Source organism: Nelusetta ayraudi, unplaced genomic scaffold (assembly GCF_046127955.1).
Source record: "Nelusetta ayraudi isolate G7.1 ecotype Tasmania unplaced genomic scaffold, CSIRO-AGI_Nayr_v1 ptg000074l, whole genome shotgun sequence".
Lineage (NCBI taxonomy): Eukaryota > Metazoa > Chordata > Actinopteri > Tetraodontiformes > Monacanthidae > Nelusetta > Nelusetta ayraudi.
The window spans coordinates 1,543,588-1,563,022 of NW_027466124.1; positions in this window are offsets into that span (position 1 = coordinate 1,543,588).

A 19,435-nucleotide genomic window follows, 5' to 3' on the forward strand; every position below is an offset into this window, starting at 1 on the left:
CCGCCGTGGCTCCAAAGTTCAGCAAGCCGTATTTTATCCGCCGCGGCGCCGAGCCCTCTCATCTTTATGAATACAAGGCACATATAATGCGCTGCCTCCATATTATTAATTATGGAAATAACACAACAAAAGCACATCCTAAATCCATTACTGTTGCAAGCCACACTTGTCTCAATAAATCAGCGTCTACAATCAAAATTGAAATAATTTTTTATGCATAATGTATGCGCTTGTTGCCACAACATCTGTTCATTATGCAGAGTAATGCATTCTTGTAGTTTTTTAAAAACTTCAGTCCTATAAAATAATCATAATGACTGCTTCATTACGTGGGGGGCGGGGGCGGGCGGTTGAGGAGGTGTGGGGGGGGGGTATTGGGGGTGGGGGTGGGGTTGGGGGGGCAGGAAGACAGAAGTGCATTTTCACAATACGCCGCGTGATTTACACTTTCATCAAGTTTTTTTTTTTTTTTTATCGCAGAGTCAATCACAAGTTTTTTGTTTGGTTTGGGGGTGGGAGGGAGTGAGGTGGTGGGGGTGGGGGTGGGAGTGAGGTGGTGGGGGTTGGAGTGGGGTTCTCATTAAGGCAGATGTTTGCGAAGTCACACGCACTCTCGTTGATGCGCAGTGAGCTCATTGAGCAGGATGCTTGAGGGGGGTGGGGTGGGTTGGGGGGGGGGGGGGGGGGGGGGGGGGAGGAGGAGTGAACCTCCCTGCTTCACAATGACGAAACCATCAGTTTGATTTCCATCCATCCATCCATATCTGCTGCAAGTCTGAGTGAGTGAGTGAGTGAGTGAGTGAGTGAGTGAGTGAGTGGACCAGTGGAGGCCTCTTCCTCTCAGGGCCGCCCAGATACCAAACACATTGTTAGCCAGAGCTGCTCCTGATGGAGCTTTTTAATACAGGGAGCCGCACCAGGGCAGCCCTCCTGCTGCACCCGGGGTCGTTGACCTCTGCACTTCCAGTTTCACACTTCCTAAAATGTGTTATCTAAACAGGAGGGGTGCGATATCAGGAGCTGAGGAAACTGTTTCATGCTCTTTTTTTTTTTCCTGAGACCTTAAAAACTTCAGCCGGAAACTCCTGCTGTGGCATAATATTAGAAATTCATTCGAGGACGTCAAGACTCTGGATGCCGGATCTCAGCTCGGACCCTAAAGACCCTCGGCTTCCTGGAAGCTTTCACTAAAAGTCAGACAGTTCTTAATGTTTGGCCGCTGTGCAGCGCAGGAGAGCGCACGCACAAGCACTTGGCATCAGTAGATTAGCAACAATTCTGAGATGATATTTCTTCTTTTTTTTTTTTTTTTTTTTTTTTTTAAAGCGGCCTTATTATGGGATCAGTTCCCTTCCGCTGTGTGGAATCTACAGATGGTTCTAGATTTTTTTTGGGGGGGGAGAAAACAAATCCAGCTGTTGTGCAGCAGTTTGATCTGTCTGATAACAGATCAGATTAGCGGCACCTGACAGCGGGAATTTAGTTTTATTTTTTTTTTCCGTTTTGTCGCCGCAGAGAGAGCCTTTTCACGGGCCGCGAGCTGCACCGTTGGTTTCGCAGGAGACACTTTATTATGTGCCGTGAAGAGGAATCTTCCCGTTGCCCCCGGAACGCCGCCGTGGGACCGTTATCTCTGCAGCGCATACATCACACACCGATGCGCGCGCCCGCACCTCGCACCTCTGAATGCAACATGACAGCTTCTTTTAGTCCCACCATCCATCCCCAACCCTCCCCCACTCCCCCCCCCCCCCACCCCCATCCTCCTCCTTCTCCGCCCTGCCACCTCCCCACTTCCAGCGCAGATAACACGGCGGTCCTGATCCGGCATGAAGCGCTTAGGAGATGTCGGCTGATATGAATTGAAGTGTCAATAATGCCGCAAAGGAGACGCGGGGTTGTAGGGGGAGGAGGGAGAGGAGGAGAGGGGAGAAAAGAGGGGAGGGAAGAAGAGAGAAGCGGCGGTGAGGAGGAATGAAAGGAGAGGGGAAAGGGAAGGAGGTGAAGAGGAATGAAGGGGAGAAGAGAGGAGGAAAAGAGGGGAGGGAAGAGGAGGTGAGATGAGGAGAGGGAGGGGAAGGGGAGAAGGGGGGTGAGAGGGAAGAGATGGTAGGGAAGAAGGGAGAGGAGGAAGGAAGAGGGGAGGAAGAGAGGGGAGAAAGGAGAGGAGGAAGGAAGGGGAGGTGAGATGAGGAGAGGGAGGAGGAGGGAGGTGGAGGTGGGGGGGATCAGAGGGAAGAGATGGTAGGGAAGAAGGGAGAGGAGGAAGGAAGGGGACAGGAGTGGAGAGGAAAAAAGAGAGACTGGGAGGATAAATGAAGAGGTGAAGGAGGAGAGCGAGAGAGAGATTTGCTATTTTAAAGGCTGCAGAGGAAGGATGCGTGTTTGCTTTGATGCCCAGACGATGTTATCGGCGTTGGGGGACGTCTGTTCAGGAGCTGATTGATAATGCGACGTGACGTCCAAACACTTTCTGATTATTTGCATTTACATAAGAAGCAGCGGGAAAATTGATTTCCGCTGCGAGAAAACAGGCGCGGCGATTCTCCAAAAATTTACATCTCCAGCCGCCTCCACTTCGCTCCGCTCTGATTGGCCGCCGCCGACGCCGCCGAGGTTCACCAGCGTCTGAGGGCGAGAGAGGGAGGAAATAAAAAGTTCCCCGCCGCATAATGCATCGGCATGACTTCATCCGCCGCAGATTAAAAAGTGTCCCGTATGAAATCTGCAAAGAATGGAGCGCATGTGTAATGTTGCGGCGCATGCAGATTAGAGATTTACATACAAACACGGCAGTCAGAGGAGGTGGAAGCGTGAAGAGACGTCACCGTCTTTCCTGATATCTTTCATCTCCGTCCAGCTCACATTGGCTCCCTTTCCTCATCCTACCCACTTATTTTAAATAATAATCAAATGTGCATCATTTTAATCTCAAAAGGAGTTTGGAAAGTTTCATAAACTAGTTCCTGGAATTAAAATGCTAAAATGCTAAAATGCTAAAATGCTAAAAAAAAAAAAAAAATCTCATCAAGTTTTATGGGGATGCTAATATTCTGGGGATTATATTCAGATTAGATTATTCAGATGTGTGACAATATTTGTCAAATGGCAATAAAGTGACTGCAGTCAGGCTGGCATGCTGTCACCACATAATAAAAATACAAAATGAAACAACCTGAGGCGAGAACGGCAATGGCAAGATCCCAATTTCACCAGAACAAGATCTCATAGGTTTGATTTCAACTACTTTTCAAAATAAAAGGCTGAGCTTTACTGCGTCAGAGCCACTTCCATTTAGACAGTCCAGTAAAGACAGTACATTAGAAAGCAGGGTGTTTAAGGGTCCAATATCACAGGACATTGGTGTTGCCATTACTTTTCATGTGTGCTATTCTTCCTCTACTTGCTCTAGGTTGCGTTAAAAACACGGGGTTCTGATCATCCGTGCTTTTGTGATGTCACAAAGAGCCCGCAAACCTCAGCCAGGTTAGCAGATACAGCTGCTGCCTGCCACCCAGTTAGCGTTGATTATTGACCTGCTGATTTGACCTCTTGTGGTCCCCCTTGCAAACATGAGGAAGGTCCAACAAAGCGTCAAGTTAGCAGGAGGCTGTAGATGTCCGACTCACTCCTCCATCCCAAACGTCCATCCATCCATCCATCCATCCATCCAACACAAAATCCATCTGAGGTTTGACAGAAGCACACAACGCTGACAGACCGGCCGTCTTGCATCCAGCAGAGAATGCACAGCCAACGCACAGAGATTTGTATCTCTGCAGGGCTCCCCCTCTGGCCCGGAGCAGTACTGCGGCTCCGCTGCTTCTCCCACCGACTGGATCCACAGAGCAGATGTTTCTACAGCAACTCTCGTCCTCGGACGATCAATCACAGGGTGATTGGGTGTTTGTCTAGGGACTAATCATCGCCCCCTCTCTCTCTGGTATGACGACGGTTTGTACGTTAATAGCGAGCGTTCCGGATCATTTTTCAACTTCCGCCCGCGTGGAAAGGAGAAAAAAAAAATAAAAATAGCCGCAGAGGTGGATTTAATATCCGTGTCTGACTCGATGTGAGAACGCGACCCAACACTGCAACAATGTGGCATCGTGATGCAATAATCTCAAATTAAGTCATGAATAATGTAAGGGGAAGTCATGAAGAGGAATTAATAATTCAATAGATAAATAATTTACAAAATAATCAAATAAATAAATAATGACGTGCCATAAATAAAGCATTAGATTAAATTTTTTCCGCCAGGCAGCCTCATGCAAGCGACACAAAAAAATAGACACAGAGTGAAAAAGCCGTTGTTTTATATGGGACTGTGAGGAAGATCCTCCTTTAACAGGTGAAACTGTGATGTTTATTTTCAGCGTTCAGTGTGGGAAAGTTGTCCGTTTTAGTTCATTTTAATCACTCTTTAGTTTTAATTTATTTTCAATTTTAGTGTGAATTAACCAAGGCCGGTGAGTGAGTCTTTAAAAGAAAAAAAAACATGATTAGAATCAAAGTTTGTGTTGAAAATAAATAATGACCTAGGAGTCTTAGTCCTGCCTACTGAAAATCAAGGTCCGAGGCTGGGACCACGATTTCCAGTAAGCAGTCCACCTGCTGGAAGGCTGCAGGTTCTCAGGGTATTTTACGTGTAAATAGTTCTGGATCCATTCTGAAAATCTCCAACCCGAACCGTCAGAATATTAATTTGGCCAATCCGCATCCTTTTAGGACAAGGTGGTGAGGGTACAGAGAAGACTTTGCAGTTTGCAGCCAATTTCTTGTTGGACCTGCCACACGTTTGGAGCGGGACAAAAAAAAAAAAAAAAAAAAAATCAGTCTCAGAGGGCGGAGCCAACACCTGGCTGGGCTTTGTCAATAGGAACTAGGGTGACGATCATTGATGAGGGCCCTTTGTGACATCATAAACCACTGACTCCCTGGATCATAAAAAAAACAAAACAAAAAGACAAATTAAAGGAGGGCCTCTCTCTCCTTTCTGCAGAGTTCACTGAAAGGACAAAGACCGTGACTGACTTTTGTCAGAGAGCATCACTGAGATGAATTCAGCCTCACAAGCCTGAGTTGTGAAGGTCTCTCCCCCACGCTGGCTCCCCTCCAAGACGTGGCACAGGTGAAAACGAAGGCGGTGGACGAGCGAAACAGCGTCAGGGAAGAACAAACGGGGGGGAGGGTGGTCGGTGGGGGGGGGGGGGGGGGGTTATAATCTGTGTTGACGTGCAGGAGCGACCGAGACAAACGGGAAGATCTGCGACGAGCCGAGCTGCTGAATGTTAGATTAGCGCTGCAGCTGCCGCTGCTCTGAAGACTGCCGTGCAGGAGGGCGTTTGCTCCCCGAGCTGACTGCCGAGGCCGCGCGCACTGTAATAGTCTGCAGCTGCATGTTTCCTGTTGTGTGTGTGTGTGTGCGTGTGTGCGTGCACCTTGCTAATAATGCATGAGCACAACTCCCTCCCTCTGTGTGTGTGACTTATTTCCAGGCTGAAGGGCAGCAGTGCAGAACTCTCGTCGCTCCAACTTCAGCCCGTCCTAAGTTGACGGTGACGCGCCGCCCAATGACAGCCAGCGGCTTAGCGCGGCGAGGGCGTCTTTAGCCTCCACCACCCATCTGCCCGTCAAAGTTACCCTATCAGGAAAATATCAACAGGGCCATCTGCGGTCCCGTCGCCACGCAAGCGCCGCCATCGCTCCAAACCAAATAACGTCAAACTGGGGAAACGCCGGGTGAGCGAGTCACTGGCGCGTCTACCAAGGAGCGTCAAGGACGTCGTCCAAAGCAGAAGCTCTGTCAAACAGAAAAATACTGTCTGACTTCCTCTCAGGCGGCGCCGGGGGCCCCCGAGGAGACTTCCTGCGTGTTTGGAGAGATTTTAAGAGAAAAAGTGGGAGGATTAAGAAGGTCATCAAACGGCTTACACCGTGCTGGAATTCTTGAGCGAGGAGATGAAGTCGACTCCTCTTTTTGTTTGGGAGAAGCCGAGAAATAAGAGGAAGGACGTAAGGGGGGGGGGGGGGGGGGGGGAGAGAGAGAGAGAGGCACGCTGCACAGGAAGTGGTTCCCACTTTTCTTTCACACTGCAGCCTGCAAAAATAAATCCCGACAGCGGCTCCCTGCAACCGTTCAAATCCATTCACTCCTGGTGATTGCAAACAATCAGATCCAAACCCCCCCACCCCCCCCCCCAAAAAAAAAAAAATAGAGAGGTAGTTGGATGGAAGTGGGGGGGGCGGGGGGATTGGGAGGGAGAAAAAGGTGGCAGACACAAAGATTAATTAAAAAAAAGAGGTGGGGAAGAAAGGGAACGGCATACAATGGACACATGGACTGTTTCATTAGAAGCCAGTTTGCGTGGCGGCACGAAATGCCAAGAAAAACTGTGTGCGAGGGTCCAGGGATGGACAGCGCTTAAGATAAAACAGCCGGGAGAAAAAAAAAAGAAGAAGAAAAAAAAAAAAAAAAAAAAGTGCAACAGACAAAACCCGGCAGTGTGGAATGGAAGAGGAGGCCCCTAATGAAGCCAGCTGGTCCCAGTCCAGGCAGGCAGGAGGGGTAGGGGGAGTGCGGGGGGGGGAGGCGGAGAGGATTGATGGAGGGACAGAGCCACGGGGGATGGGAGGGGGGAAGGAGGGGTGAGACACGCAGGATGTATGGCCGCCCAGGCGGCTCTATTGTATCAGGCGGCAGCAGTAGGTGTGTTTCTTCCAAACTGCGTCCAGGAAAAACAGCCCCAGCCGAGCCAGGCGGCGCGCCTGCTAATCGTGCCGCAATTACTAACCTAATAGATGCTGCCGCTGCTGCTGCTGCCGCTGCTGCTGCTGCTGCTGCTGCCGCTGATGTGTGTATGTGGGTTTTTTTTCTTGTTTTTTTTTTTTTTAATTCTGCATCTGCCGGTTGCCATGACGGGAGGCGGAGGCGTCATCCGGTGTGATGGAGGAGAGGATGAGCGAGTGGCTGGCCCACCAGCCACACGCTCCCACGGCCTCCACCGTCCTGACGGCTTTCACTCTCATATGGTGCAAAAAAATTCAAACAGTCGTCCGTGTCTCAAACAACCTGAGAGATGAGAAGAGTCTCCCTTTTTAGCTCTTCTGCTGGAAAAACAATTCAGAAAAGTGCTTTAGAGGGGCTTAAACACACACACACACACACACACACACACACTTCTGGAATTCGGGCTCTTTGTGATGTCACGAGTGCCGCTCACACTTCAGGTCGACCTCATGCAGAGCAGCCTGCAGAGGCCACATTGGGGTTAGATTGGACTCGTGTGTGTTTGTGTGGGAGTTAGAGGTCAAAGGTCAACTTATTTCCCTTCTCCTGTACACATAGCAACAGAGAACATGTGCGTGTGTCTGAAAAGGCACGGTTGTGATGTCACAAAGGGCGCCAAGGGCCGCTTCCCGGGGCTCGGAGGAACTCTGCTGACGACTCTCTTTTTGTCTCATTTATTGAGAGGTTTAATTTTAGAGGCAGGAGGCGCTATTTATAGCCGCGCGCCGCTCGCTCGCGTGTCTCCCCGGGGTGAAGAACCGGGCCACAGAGTCGCTGCCACGGTTCCGCCGTCAGATTAAAAATAAAATAACCGAAAATAACTACAACAGCGACTAATGAATCACCGTCTGGGTCGCCGCCGCCCGGTATCGAGTCCTTTGGACGCGGCTGCGTTCACAGAACAACCGGCCGTCACGGTGTGGAACCTCCGAGGCAGAGGCAGATTTGCTTTAGTTATTTTATACATATTATAAAAGATATATGATAAAACAGAAAACAGCGTTAAAGAGGAACCAATTCCCGTCGGTGCCGGAACTCTTTAGTCCTTTCAATTTAACTGACGCGACAATTTGCAGAACCTTTCCTCCCTCTTCTTCTTCCTCTTCTTCCTCTTCTTCCTCTTCTTCCTCTTCACCATCTGCATGTTTCCCATCAGATCCAACCTGGAAGCTCCGGCCGGGAGCTCCTTAACTTATCTGGAACTTCTTTATTTTTTTTTTTATTTTTACTATCACGCCCAGCCTGGCGATTGTTTCTGACGGTGGAAGGGTGCGGAGAGGGGGGCGGGGGAGAGGGGGGGTGGGGGTGGGGCTTGACAGGAGTCAAGTGTAAATAGGAGGCTTCCTGGTGGATTCTGGGGGGTTATTGGCTCAGCAAATGTTTGACTAACTCCTCAAACACCTCCAGCTCTCGGAGGGCCGCCGCCAGCGACTCAGGGAGGCTCCTCGCGGCTCCTCGCGGCTCCTCGCAGCTAAGCGATCGTTTGGCTAAACGAGAAAAGGCCCCGGATCGTTTTTTTTTTTTTGTTTGTTTTTTGTTTGTTTGTTTTTTTTTCCACCGGAGCCGTAACGATGGCAAACTCTCAGCAGTCTTTGTGCTGCGAGAATGAGGAGGAGCCGGGCCGCCGCCGCCGCCGCCGCCCGCCTGCGGACCCATCACTCTGCTGCCGGATGTTGCTCCGCTGAGCGGGCGGGGCTCCCCCTCTCCTCCTCTGGAACCATTAGACGGCTGCAAACTGATAATAAAATAAAATAGGGGGAAGGAGAAAAAAAATCCTGCAACCCCGTGTTTTCCAGATGCTGCAAGATGGCTCCACATTTCTGCCCGTCGGCATCTTATTTATTTATTTATTTATTTTTTCGTTCGGTTTGTTTGTTTGTTTGTTTGTTGTTATTGTCGTCCATTGTGGTTAGCTGGTGCTAGCCCAACACCAGATTTTGACTGGAATTTTCCAGTTTTCCTTGAACTGAGCCGGAAGCTCAGATCAGATAACATGCTAACGGTCATGTTGACATTGAGAGAGGCAAGAAAACTGCTCTTAAACTGCTCTGGTAGCAAAGTTACCCTAAGCTTGGCGCAGAAGCTAAAAGAAAAAAAATCTTTGCCCCTGATTTCATTTTATCAAGCAACAAGATCGCTGAGTTTGAGGGAGCTAATACACAACAGCAGCTTCCCAAAAATGTGACATTTTAATCTATATGTAATGTAAATACTTAAGGCACTTTGAAGCCAAAGAAGAGAAAGAGAAATTTTGTCTTGTTTTGGGTGCCAACTACTGTCAAGTCCCAACAAACATGTTCAAGCTTTCACAAAAAGAGATTTTAATTATAAAAAACAAAACCCCCCCCAAAAAAACTGCTCTTCTCAGTGTTTGTTTGTTGTTGTTGTTTTTTCCCCTGGACAGATAATTTCTTTATATATTTCCTGACAACATCTCAGCATTTGATTAAAGTTGGCAAAAGTCAAAATTTTTGCCAAAGAAAAAAAACTTGTAACTTTCCAAACGGAAGCGGCATCCATCAAACTGTGCAGCCGAGCGTTAAACAAAAGACGACGTCTTCTGAGGAGCCGAGGCAGAAAAAACAAAAACAAAACCTGGGGAAAATAAAAAATCAAAGTCAGCGATTCTTTATTGTACGTTCAAATTTTTTGATTCAAAAAACTTTGAATGTACCCGTTTGTCAAAAAACAGTCCAAGTTTCAAAAGAAAGTGAGAAAAAATTTTGGTTCATTTGTCTGAGGAATAAAGATTCATTTGCAAAAAAAAAAAAAAAAAGGAAAAAGAAAAAAAATCAACCTTAAACAATAGAGAGAAAGAGAAACACAAAAACAATGAAAACGTCTGAAGACAAACATTGGAACGACGGAACAAGACGCGGAAAATAACGACGGGGACGAAGCCATTGTGCGATTGTCTGCAGCGGATCACGCAGGAAGCCACACGTGTTCCTCAGTCATCAGCCGCACAGAATCATTTGTTCGGGCGGGACGGCGGACGGACGGCTTTGTTTGGCCCGGAACGGCTGCAGTGACCCGGTGAGGCCGGTGGGGGCGTGTCGGGCGTCCCACCTGGGAGGGGCCACCGTCGGGCTGGAGGCCAAGAGGGGAAGAAAAAAAAAAAAGAAAAAAAAAAAAAAAAACAACCTTCAAGGTCTCAGCGAGGCGGACGGCGTCACGGCAATCGTCGACAGCTGGATGCGACCTGAGAGACGCCTGCAGCGCCTCCTCCTGCCAAGAGTTTTACCTGAGGATTCATCTCCCTTATCAGCTCGCCAGCACAAAGTCAAGCTGCGGCTGCGGCGGCGGCGGCGGCGGCGGCGGCGTCCTCTCCTGAATCGAATGTCACCGCCGAGCTCGTCCAAAGGAAAAAAAACCTTTTGCTGCTTCTCCTCATTTTAAAATGTGACGGACAGGAACGTGTTGAATATTTCTTGCTTTTTCCTCCTTTGCGGTCTTTCTTGCTTGTAAATTGGTGCCGCGGAAAACGCCAGTCAAGCCAAGTGTACTTGTCAGCCAAGCTGCAATTTGTGGATAATCGCCGCAAAGGCATAATAACGGCATAATAGTAATAACATGCAGGTGATTCCAATTTTTTGACCGGATTTGCAACGGCTTTTCAATGAAACTTTAAAAGCCTTAAACTGACAGAAAACAGACTGAGAGAAAAAAAAAAGAAAAAAGAAAAATCAGTGTTTTGCACCAACTCACTCGTATTAAAAAAACAAACCTCTATTGCTTCCTTTCATGCAAAAAAAAAAAAAAAACAGCCTCTTGTGATGTCACAAAGGGATACATCTACCAGGTGTGATGACAGCCCCGCCCAAACAGGTGTTGAGGTGTTGAAGTCAAGCTTCAACGGCAGCTATTGAGGTGTTGAGCAGGTTGCTGGTCCAGGACCAGCAGACTGACTGAAGGACAAGCTGGCTGTCAGGAAGCTGACCTCTCCACCTGCTCTGCCTCCTCTTCCACTTCTCCCAGTCCCCAGTTCAACAGCTGAGCACTGGGCGCCGTCAACTCCCACACATTACACACACTTCTGGACTCTCAGGACTGCATGTGCCACTTCATGTTGTTCCTTGTATTCTTTTTTTTTTCTTTTGCATTTCTTCTTTCGTATGGATTATTTGCATTTGTGTTTTTGCACTCATTATTTGCTGTACAATGACGTCCTTTCATACTTTTAAACAGTAACGCCACCTTGAACCTTGAGCCTCTCAGAGCACCTTTGTTTTTCCCTTTCCCAAACGAGTGGAAACAATCCACAGCATCTCAGGGCGATTAATCCCTGTTAATCTATCCTGGGTTATCGTTCAAATGATTAATCTCCAACCTGGAGTCCAGGTTGAAAAAAAAAAAATGTTGGACTGAACTTGAATCAACTCCGCGTGACTGTCGAGTCACATCAGTGTCAGTCTTTGAACCAAGAGACCAAAGGCAAATGAAAGGAGTTTTCCTTCCTCCTCCCTTCACTGCGTGTGCCTGACGAACGTTTAGCGACATGAAGCAGCGGCGGCGGCGGCGGCGCTCTCCCTACGGAGTGCCTACGTCTCCGTCAGCGTCCCCAGGGGGCCGCCACTTGTCGTGTGAGACGCAGGGAAAATCACCTCTCAGTTCTGTGTCAACCCTCCCCCTTGGTTGGTTCTGACTCGGGATTCCTCGGCAGGATTCACGAATGAAAGTGGAACTTGGTGAATGAAACGTTGTCTCAAAAGAAATGAATATAACATTTTTTTTTTAAACACTTGTCATGTAAAAGTGGTTAAATAAAACCCTTTAATCAGTTTTTAACGAGCCGTTCACGAGCAAGGCAGCAGCTTCTGTTTAAATCACATCTTCAACCTGCTTGGAGCTCCGCCTCTTTCTATTCAAAAGATGATTGGTCTGGTAATAATCCAACTGGTTGACAGCATTCGTGTCTTGTCTTCTCTTTCCGAGATAAATTGGTGAGAATTCAGACTCGGGGACTAAACTTTAAAAAGGTTCCACTTTCCTTCCTTTGACTCTGAAGGGATCTTGGTTCGTCAGGCAGCACAGGAGCCTCCCCTGGATTCCACAGATCCTCCGCAGAGTTGAGGAACAAACAAATCTCTCCCATTCCATTTAGAAGTTTGAAACTGACAGTAGATGCAATGATTATGTCTCCAGTTGAATGCCGTTTGGTTTTGGGAAAATCTGCCTGACCAGTTCTGGAAATCCGCTCTTCACGATGTCACAAAGGGCCCTGAAGACCTTTTTTTTTTTTTTTGCAGGAAGCTGCGAACAGAGGGCTAAATATTTTTGTTTCATGAGGATCCAGGAAAGTTGTTTTATTTTATTTTTTATTTTTATTTTTTTTTTGAGAAAATATGCAACGCCGCCCCGCTGGAATCTGGGATTCATACGAAAATGAAAATAAACGAAGTTGCGGAAAACGAGTCGCATTTAGGACCTCTTTATTGAAACGTGATCGAGTTGGAGAATCATTTCATTCTGTGACTGCCGCGCTCGGAGGAGCACTTTCAGAGCGAGGGCGCGTGCCTTCGGTCGCAGGTAAAAACGCTGCGCTTGATTGTGCCGTAATGGATCCTAATTGGCTGTTGCATATGTATGTTTGAATCAGCCGCGTTGCTCCAGCGGCAGCAGGAGGAGCAGGAGCAGGAGGAGGAGGAGGAGGAGAAGAAAGAGCGAGCGCCGCCGGCCTCCTTCAGTACAATCGGCCCTGATGCGGCGGAGAGAGGGGCCGAGGCGAAGGGGCGCCAGCGAGTAAACAGTTTGTTCCCGCCGACGGCTCGATGCCAATCAGCGATTAATGAGGCGGCGCCGCCACCACCGGCTGAGCGAAGTTAAACTGAGCTGAATTAAGGAGCAATATCATCCCTCATGCAGGTGCTCACCGAACGAATAACTGCTTTAATTACCGTTATTCAATCACGCACACACACCCCTCCTTTCTCTCTCTCTCTCCCCCCCCCACCCCACCCCCCCCACACACACACACACACGTCTGAAACCACCCCCCCCCCCACCCAGCCCCTCCCTCCCGCCCCCCCCACCCTGTCTTTCCACCGCATCCAAACACCTCAGCACCATTATTATCTCCCTTCTTTTTCTTCCTCCTCCTGTCAATTTTTTTTCCGAGACGCCTTTTCGCAGACGGCGCTACCCTCGTGTTTGTGCGGCGCGGCGCTCCAGGCACGTGTGACCCCTCGGCGGCGGCGGCGCCAACTCACCGTCTTGAAGTGCGTATTGTAAGAGAGAGAAAAGCTCAATAGCAAGGTGCTGCGGCGGAGTCGGCTCCCTTTGAACGGCTCCTTATCTTGGTTTACATACTCGGGGTGGAGAGGTTGGTGGGGGCCTTTGATGGGGAACATCTGTGTGCGATACGCGGGCAGGCAGGCAGGCGGGGGGGGGCGGGGGGGGGTAGAGGGGGAGGGGGAGGTGGGCAGCCCGTCGGGGGTGGGGCGGGTGGGGGAGGGGACAGTGGGCGTCGTCTGCACCTGCTTCGACACGCTGCACCGCCACAATGCTTATTATTTCTACCGGAGCCGTCGGTCATCTCTGATGGCACCCGTGTGTGTGTGTGTGTGTGTGTGTGTGTGTGTGTGTGTGTGTGCGCGCGTGTGTGTGTATGTGCGTGTGCGCCCGCGCTGGGATTACTCCATAAAAGTAATCCAACTACTGATTATTGATTACTCCTCAAAAAGTAATCTAATTACTTATTTAAGTACTTTTCATAAGTAATCACTTACAAATAACTTTAGTTTAAAAAAGATAAAGTAACAGCTGAGAACGTCTTGGTTCCTGCACAGAGACCTGGGGGAGGGGTCGTGACCCCCTGGTGACATCACGGAGGGGCTGAATTTCCAGAAGTTAGTCAGTCATTTGAACGCGCACTCCCTAAAAAGTGGCACAACAAGGGACCTTTAAACTCGCTGAGTGACCAACAGAGCTAACGAGGCGTCCCATTGGCAGGAAAAGAGGCGGAGCCACAGCCAGGAAGCTGTTGCTAGCTGGTCAACAACACCTGTGTCAGCATGGATGTTACAGATCTTCATTATTACATAGAAGAGCTTAGGGTCCATTTTCAACGTAACAGATTTGAGGTTCGAAGTCTCTTTAAAGGGAACCGTCGCTTTTTTTTTTTTTTTTTTTTATGCCTGAAGTTGTGCTGATGAATTTGTTGATATTGGTAACCCTATCCTCTGAACTGGCGAAGAAGAAGAAGAAGAAGAAGAAGAAGAAGAAGAAAAGAAGAAGCTAAACTTTAGATGAAATAACGAGCAAATTAAGAGAACGTCATGTAAGCAACCGCCCCTTTCCCTTTCACCAGAAATCAAAGAGCCAGGACCTCCCACTGCTGCCTCCCACTCCTCCCACCACATCAGTCAACATAAAACAGTGCTGAATCTCCAGACGAACGGAGATGTGAGGGTCGCGGGGAGACACACATTCCCCTCGTATATCACAACTCAATTAAGTGACCTGACAATCTCACTGCCGAGAGACGGAGCAATTATCTCTCCGCGGACCAGAACTTGGGCTGGGGATGGAGGGGCGGGGGGGAGTCAGGGGTGGGTGGGGGATAATAGACAATTACAGTGCGATCATGTCGTCGTCGTGTTATTTATTTCTTTGCGCTGCCAGTTCACTCAGCTCATGAGTTCCAACCATAAATAGGATTTCAGAGTTTTAATGCGACTGTTTTCGCCAGCGACACGTTTCCCACACAGTCCCCCTGGTGGTGAAACTCTGGTATTCACGGAAAAACTCGGCAGAATCCATTGAAAAACACTTGTGGGGGGGTGGGGGGGGTTCTACAGGTTTGAACAGGTTTTCCGTCGCTCTATTTGTCCAATTAAAAAGTTTAAAGTGTCTAAACCAGTTCACACCTGCTTGACTGGGGTTGTTTGCCAGATTGAGATGAAAAATAAATTCTTTCAGCTTTTCAAGTGATTTTTCAACTTCAAGTCAAAGGAAACAGGACAGCACTTTCACAACTCAAAATAAGTTTTGGAAAGCAAACACACAAACACACAAAAATGCAAATGTCCAGCATATTTATCCCTCTGTGTATGAACCTCCTGCTCAATCTAGACGCCTCGTCTGTTTGTGTCGTGCTCATGAGGTGAAAGGAATCACTTCCTTTTAGTGACATCACAAAGGGAAGATTTAATTTGCTTAAAACAACTACGATACAGAGGACGACGGAAGATTTTCCCGTTCATGATGTAAAGTAAATCAACAGGAGCTTCATTTCCGTCCTCTTCTTTCCAACAGTAAATTCCTAAACTTCCGCCTCAGCTGCTCGCAGACAAAGGGAAGATTTCTTTTTTTTCTTTTTTTTTTACGACGGGCAGATTTGTGTGATGCAGCCGCCGGTGATCGGAGAGCCAATCTGTCAGCCGACGCACCTCCGTTTCAAAAAAAAAAAAAAAAAAAAAAAAAAACGCCTGGCTTGAAATCTTCCCCATTTCAACCGAGGCCTGTTAGAGTTCGTCCACCAGCAGGGCGGCAGCACCTTCCCGGAGCTGCAGCTGAACCTCCCATGCCGCCTCTCAGCAGCCACTGCCACCCGTTGCATGGAGGGAGAACGTAAAGCTTGATTTGAACAACAACAACAAAAAAAATGTTAGAAAAAGAGGCAGAAGAGAAAGAGGAGGAGGAGAAGGAGGAGGAGGAGGCAGACAGGGAGAGACAGAGCGAGCGAGCGAGCGAGCGAGCAGCTGTGGCAATATTTCCAATATTTACTCTCCTCCGCCGAGTGCAGTTGCTCGGGCCTTTGAGGAGCAATCAAACATCCGGAGATGGTCGGAAGATTCTCCCTTTAAGCCACGAGGTTTTATTTGAGAAAGAATACCTTCTGTTCGGGCGGATTTGCAGCCATTTCATTTGAATCCATCTGTTTTTTAAGGTGAAGGAGGGAGGAGGGGCGGTGGGGGGGGGGGATAAAGGAGGGGGAAGAAGGAGGGGTGGGGGGGCGGGAGGGAGGGAGGGAGCGGGGGGGGAAAAAAAATCCAACCAACAAACAAACAAACAAACAACGGCGGCGGCGAGGAGGGGGCAGTGGGGGGCGGCGAGGGAAGAGGAAATAAAAAAAGGGGAGGCGGTCTATTGAACAGAGCGTGTTTGTGCATCATATTGTGCTTGATGTAATGTAGGTCAGTGTTCTGCACAGTGGCAGATAAGACACGGCGAACAAGTGTTGTGTGTACTTACAAGCAAATATCTGTCAAAATAGAAATTGACAGATCTACAAGAGCCTCTCTCTCTCTCCCTCTCTCTCTCTCTCTCTCTCTCTCACTTGCTCGCTCTCCCTCTCTCTCTCTCTCTCTCGCTCTCTCTATCTCTCCCTCGCTCACTTGCTCGCTCTCCCTCTATTCTGCTTTTTTTTTTCCCTCCCTCTTTTTTCTTTTTCTTTTCCTTTTTTTCTTTTTTTTGGCCGGGGAAAGTGCTTCCTTCGTCATTAGCATTTTTGGAAAAAAGGGCCAGAGATTTGGGCCTATCTGCCTCCACTCGCTGCCGCAAAGCCAGCCTGGCCCAGGTTGTTATCTGTGCACTACAGAGGTGCAGCTGTTTAGCAAATGGATTTGCAGATTTTTAAAGGGAGATGAGGGGGGAGAGAGAGAGAGAGAGAGAGAAAGAGAGAGAGAGAGAGTGTGTGTGTGTGTGTGTGTGTGTGTGTGTGTGTGTGTGTGTGTGTGTGGGTGTGTGGGTGGGGAGGGGGGGGTTAGAGAGAGAATCAGGTATTCTCGACAACCCTGCCCAAACCTCTGTGTGTGTTGCTGTTTTTTTGCGCGCGCACACACACACACACACACACACACACACACACACACACACACACACGCGCATGCATGCATGTGCTGGCGTGCAGCGTGAATCTTTACCTTGTGTTTTCTGAGGCCCGGCATTATTTTTGGAAACGGCATTAGGCGGCGAAAAAAGCCGTGAAAAATGCTTTTCCTCTCTTTCTTGCCGCTCGCTTTATTCACTTTGCAGACGTCCCTGGAGGGGCCTCTCTCTTTTTCTACGTTTTCGCCGCCGCTGCCACTCCGGTTCGGCCCAGACTGGGCTGGACTGGGCTGGAATAGACTGGACTGGACTGGCTGGGCTGGACTGGACTGGGCTGGACTGGGCTGGACTGGGCTGGACTGGTCTGGACTGGACTGGACTGGGCTGGACTGGACTGGACGGAGGGACGCTGGGAGTGGAAGCTGCGGAAGGAGGAATTGTGGGGATGCCGCCGATGCCACAGCTGCTGGCAAGTGCATCTCTTTTGTCTGACGCGACTCCCCCAGCGAGGCCGACGCACTCGCACACACATGTAGAAAGAGGAAAAAAAACACGCAGACACACACAGCACACACAGCACACACGCGTGGAGGAATTCTGGCTCCGACCGTGGGCCCCCATGGGAGAGAGGAGAAGAGGAGGAGAGGAGAGGAGGAGAGGGCCCAAAGCCATTGGAGACACTGAGGGTGGTTGGCTTTTCTATGTGGGGGTATGCACACACACACACACACACACACACACACACACACACACACACACACACACACGGTGAGGCTTCAGGCTTCTACAAACACACACAACCGCCATCGTTGTTTTCTCTCCCACTTCAAGGTGCAAACACACACCGGCACACGCATTCTGCACGGATACACCCCGCCACACACACACACACACACACACACACAGAGACACACACATGCTGCATTAAGTGTGTGTGTGTGTGTGTCTCTGTGTGTGTGTGTGTGTGTGTGTGTGTGATGCCTCCGAGCTGCAGCTTCCTCCTCCACCAGGAGGTGTCGCGTAACGAGCCGCAGGAAGTGAAGATTCTATTACAGCCGGTGAGGATGCGACACACACACACACACACACACACACACACACAGACATACACACACTTGACCTGCCTTTCCGTGTGTGTGTGTGTGTGTGTAACTCTTTCTAGAGAAGGCGAGCCAGGAACCTCCAGAACGAGTCGCTCTTCCTCCTCCTGCTGCTGCAGCAGCGTTTCAATATTTGTCTCCTTCGTCTTCGTTTTTTTTTTTTTTTTTTTTTTCTTTTCCCCTTTCTCTGCAGCAAGAGTGCAACTCGTCTCACTCCTGCGAGCGGGCTCTTCAGCCGGCAGCGGCACGCCGTGCCATCTGCAGCGGTAAACTGTAAGTCAATCCATGCATGTAAGTTATTCCTGCCGTCACTCAGCCGTCCCACTCATCCGTTTCCACTCGCCGCGTCTGCAGTTTGCCGTCACCGACTGTTCAGGGCCCTTTTTTTTTTTTTTTTTTTTTTCTTTTTTTTTAAAGGAAATTAAAAATTGCATAGAAATAAAATAAAATAAAAAAATCCTCCTTCTCTTCACTCTGCTGTCACGACAACACGCGGGTGGTTCGGAACTTCAGGCAGGAAGCTGCAGTTTGAAGGTGAAACACTTCCTGTCATCCGAGCGTGTTGCTGTAAAATGGCAACAAATGATATTTTGCCCCCAGGCAGACCCTCCGTCTCCCAGCAGGCTCTGTGCCTCCCTTTCTGAAAAACAAAACAAAACAAAAAAAAAATCCTGTTTATCCTCACAAACACCTTCGACATTTGACGTGGGGGGCTGTGGGGGGACGGGGGGGGCGAAAAAGTCAAAGCGATTACTCCAGCCGGGGGGCGCCGCTCCACAATTAACGGCACACCGACTATTTACTGACTGATTAATGGCGGCGAAGCAAATTCCCACAGTGTCATAATGTCAAGCCTTGTTCCCTTATTCTCCCTGCTCGCCCCCCCCCCCCCCCCCCCCCCCGACACCTCCCACTCCCCCCGCCCCCCTCCCATCTCCCTCCTACCTTTCAGGAAGTGAGATGTTTTTTGAAAAGTTTCGGGAGGGGGGGGGGGGGAATCAACAGATGCACTTCTTTGCATTTCATTATCAGTCTAATTGAATAGGCTATTGTGCTTACAAATGCTTAAGTGCTTTAAACGGCGGCGGCAGAGTGTGTGTTCTTTGTGATGACTGAACTGGCTCGCAAAATTAACAAAGAAATCCATTCGGATCGAGGCGGAGAGGTGTGCAGGTGTTGTTTAATTTTATTCATCTTCTCCTTTTGCTGAGCCATTAGTGGCTTTCGTTTGTGTGGTTTTTCTTTTGCACGCGGGCGCGCGTGTGCCCGTGTTTTTTGTCTCCCCCCCCCCCCCCACCCCCCGCCTTCCCACCCAGCCGCCGTGTGGGTGGCGCAGCCAACAATTAAACTATTGTTTCGACAATCGGGAGCTGATAATACTGTACTTAGACGGTGTAATATTCCAATCGCGGCGCGGCTGTGATTGCTATTAAGCCATTTAACCTCGAGCTGGTTCCTGCCGGGGCGGCGCTCAAACAGGCAGCTGCCGTCGAGTTTGTCAAACAAAGTGTTTTTAACCGCGATAAACTGTTTGTTTTTCTCCCGTTGACGCGGAGGAAGGAAAAAAAAAAAAAAAAAAAAGGTGCGTTCGAAGTTAAAGGCGGGGCCGGCCCATCACCGTGTGACTGTTCCGGAGTTTCACAGCAGGGAAGAATTCCACACCAAAGTCCCTGCGACCTCGAGACTACAAATGACAGAAAGCCGCACGGAATTCCAAACTTCACAAACTGGTTCAGAAATTTTGTTTGGGCAAAAAAAAAAAGAAACGCCG